General features: G+C 33.9%; 1 non-coding gene across 1 annotated transcript; it reads left to right on the top strand.

Annotated features, from left to right (window-relative positions):
- The first annotated feature begins 738 nt into the window (after nt 1–738).
- LOC148555207 (small nucleolar RNA R71) lies at nt 739–846 on the top strand. The gene has a single exon (XR_015887909.1). It is a non-coding gene; the product is annotated as a small nucleolar RNA R71 (small nucleolar RNA).
- Nucleotides 847–4,171: the final 3,325 nt, after the last annotated feature.

Raw genomic sequence — 4,171 nt, forward strand, 5'->3', positions numbered from 1 at the left:
TCTCTCTTGGGGTTTTCTTCTGTATTGCTTGGGAGAGTACTGGGAGGAGTTTCAGTAATCTTCTTACTTAGCTGACCCACCCGTGCCTCCAAATTTCTAATGGAGGACCTTGTGTCATTCATGAAACTTAGTGTGGTCTTGGATAGATCAGAGACTATGGTTGTCAGGCCAGAATTGCTCTATTCAGAATTCTCTGTCTGTTGCTGAGAATATGATGGAAAAAGGTTTGCTATTGCTAAACCTATTTCTTCCACCATTATTGTTGAAACCTTGTTGAGGCTTCTGTTGGTCCTTCCATGAGAAATTTGGATGATTTCTCCATGAAGGATTGTAGGTGTTTCGATAGGGTTCTCCCATGTAATTCACCTCTGCCATTGCAGGATTCTCAGGATCATAAGCTTCTTTTTCAGAAGATGCTTCTTTAGTACTGTTAGATGTAGCTTGCAATCCATTCAGACTCTGAGAAATCATATTGACTTGCTGAGTCAATATTTTGTTCTGAGCCAATATGGCATTCAGAGTATCAATTTCAAGAACTCCCTTTTTCTTAGGCGTCCCATTGTTCACAGGATTCCTCTCAGAGGTGTACATGAACTGGTTATTTGCAACCATTTCAATGAGTTCCTAAGCTTCTGTAGGGGTTTTCAGATGAAGAGATCCTCCTGTAGAATAGTCCAATGACGTTTTTGACAACTCAGACAGACCATCATAAAATATACTTATGATACTCCATTCTGGAAGCATGTCAGTAGGACACCTTTTGATCAGTTGCTTGTATCTTTCCCAAGCTTCATAGAGGGATTCTCCTTCCTTCTGTCTGAAGGTTTGGATTTCCACTCTAAGCTTGCTCATCTTTTGAGGTGGAAAGAATTTGGCCAGAAAATCAATGACCAGCTTATCCCAAGAGTTCAGGCTATCCTTAGGTTGTGAATCCAACCATGTTCTAGCTCTGTCTATTACAGTAAAAGGGAAAAGCATAAGCCTGTAGACCTCGGGATCAACTCCATTGGTCTTGACAGTGTCACAGATTTGCAAGAATTCAGCTAAAAACTGATGAGGATCTTCCATTGGAAGTCCATGAAACTTGCAATTCTGCTGCATTAGAGAAACCAATTGAGGCTTAAGCTCAAAATTGTTTGCTCCAATTGCAGGAAGTGAGATACTTCTTCCATAGAAGTTAGAGGAGGGTGCAATAAAGTCACCAAGCATCTTCCTTGCATCTCCACCATTGTTATTATGTTCGGCCATGTCTCCTTCTTTTTTGAAAATTTCTGTCAGGTTCTCTCCAGAAAGTTGTGCTTTAGCTTCCCTTAGCTTCCTCTTCAGAGTCCTTTGAGGTTCAGGATCAGCTTCAACAAGAATGTTCTTATCCTTGTTCCTGCTCATATGAAAAAGAAGAGAACAAAAAAGAAGAGGAATCCTCTATGTCACAATATAGAGATTCCTTTATGTGAGTAGAAGAATAGGAGAATAGAAGAAGGAGAAGAGAAAAATTCGAACACAGAGGAGAAGAGTGGGTTCAAATTATGAGTAGAAGAGGAATGTTAGTAGATAAATAAATAGAAGGAGATGTGAGAGGGGGAGAGAATTCGAATTTAATTTAAAATAAAAGGAAAATATTTTTGTTTTTATTTTAATTATTAGTTAGTATTCGAAAATTAAGTAGAAAAATAAAATTAAATTGAAATTTAAACAATTAGCTAATGAAAAAAAATTTTGAAAAAAAGTTAGTGATTTTCAAAAATTGGTGAGAGGAAAATAGTTAGATAGTTTTGAAAAAGACAAGAATTTAAAAATCAAACAAAAAGTTAATTGGTTAATTGAAAAAGATTTGAAAATCAATTTTGAAAGGATAAGAAGTTAGAGAAGATTTTGAAATTGATTTTGAAAAAGATGTGATTGAAAATTATTTTAAAAAAAGATTTGAAAAATAAATTTAAAAAGAATTGATTTTGAAAATTTAAGTTGATTACTTGACTAACAAGAAACTAAAAGATATGATTCTAAAATTTAAAGATTGAACATTTCTTAATAAGCAAGTAACAAACTTTAAAACTTTTGTATCAATCACATTAATTGTTAGTAAATATTTTGAAATCATGAAATGAAATTAAGAAAAAGATTTTGAAAATCATTTTTTAAAATTTTCGAAAATCATGAAAGAAAAATGAAAAAGATTTGATTTTTGAAAAGATTTTGAAAATATAAAATTTTTAAATTGAAAATTTGATTTGACTTATAAGAAACAACTAAATTTTAAAATTTTTTGAATAAGTCAACTCAAATATTCGAAATTTATGAGAAGAATAAGGGAAAGATATTTTTTTGATTTTTTTTTGAATTTTTAATGAAGAAAGAGAAAAACAACAAAAAGACTCAAAACATGAAAATTATGAATCAAAACACACAATGCATGCAAGAACACTTTGAATGTCAAGATGAACACCAAGAACACTTTGAAGATCAAGATGAACATCAAGACTTATTTTTGAAAATTTTTAAAAAAGAAAAATATGCAAGACACCAAAATCAAATTTTTTTTTTAAATTTTAGACACTAATAATTCAAAAATGCATATGGAAAACAAGAAAGGACACATAACATGAAAATGCAAAGATCAAACAAAGAAGATCATCAAGAACAACTTGAAGACCATGAAGAACAATGAGTTTTCGAAAATTTTTAGAAAAATTAAAAAGATGCAATTGACACCAAACTTAAAAATTGACACTAGACTCAAACAAGAAACATAAAATTTTTGGTTTTATGATTTTATTTAATTTTTTTGTATTTTTCGAAAATTGTTTGGAAAAAGAAAAAATAAGGATTTCAAAATTTTTAATAAGAATTCCAGGAATCATGCAATGTTAGTCTAAATCTCCAGTCCAGGAATTAGACATGGCTTACTAGCCAGCCAAGCTTTCAGTGAAAGCTCCGGTCCAAAACACTAGACATGGCAAATGGCCAGCCAAGCTTTAGCAGATCATTACATACAACAGCTAAATTGATGAGAAAGACAAAGAAGCTCTTCTAAGGATAAGTGAAACCTCGGTCCAAAAAATTAGACATGGCTTAACAGCCAGCCAGGATTCAACATATCTCATGAACCTCTAGAATTCATTCTTAAAAATTTTGAAGTCATAGAATAATTTATTTTTTTTTGAAAATTTTTCGTAAATAAAAATAATAAAAACAAAAGGCTTAAAATTAAAATAAAATTACCTAATCTGAGCAACAAGATGAACCGTCAGTTGTCCAAACTCGAACAATCCCCGGCAACGGCGCCAAAAACTTGGTGCACGAAATTGTGATCTCTAGCAACGGCGCCAAAAACTCAGTATGCACGTTCATAATCTCAAATTCTTTTTCACAACTCCGATACAACTAAACAGCAAGTGTACTGGGTCGTCCAAGTAATAAACCTTACGTGAGTAAGGGTCGATCCCACGGAGATTGTCGGCTTGAAGCAAGCTATGGTCATCTTGCAAATCTCAGTCAGGTAGATTCAAATGGTTATGAGATTTTGATAATTAAAATATAAATAACAGAAAATAAAATAAAGATACTTATGTAATTCATTGGTTAGAATTTCAGATAAGCATATGGAGATGCTTTGTTCCTTCTGAACCTCTGCTTTCCTACTACCTTCATCCAATCATTCATACTCCTTTCCATGGCAAGTTGTATTTTGGGCATCACCGTTGTCAATGGCAACTTCCCGTCCTCTTAGTGAAAATGGTCCAAATGCGCTGTCACTGCACGGCTAATCATCTGTCGGTTCTCGATCATGTTGGAATAGGATCCAGTGATCCTTTTGCGTCTGTCACTACGCCCAACACTCGCGAGTTTGAAGCTCGTCACAGTCATCCCTTCCCAGATCCTACTCGGAATACCACAGACAAGGTTTAGACTTTCCGGATCTCAAGAATGGCTGCCAATAATTCTAGCTTATACCACGAAGACTCCGATCTTTCGGAATGGAGGCTAAGAGATAAACGCTCAATCCAAGGTAGAACGGAAGCGGTTGTCAGGCACGCGTTCATAGGTTGAGAATAGTGATGAGTGTCACGGATCATCATATTCATCATGGTTGAAGTGCAAGCGAATATCTTAGAATAGGAATAAGCTTGAATTGAATAAGAAAACAATAGTACTTTGCATTAATTCATGA

This window comes from Arachis ipaensis, chromosome B6 (genome assembly GCF_059453495.1).
Source record: "Arachis ipaensis isolate K30076 ecotype BB chromosome B6, ASM5945349v1, whole genome shotgun sequence".
In the NCBI taxonomy this organism is placed as follows: Eukaryota; Viridiplantae; Streptophyta; class Magnoliopsida; order Fabales; family Fabaceae; genus Arachis; species Arachis ipaensis.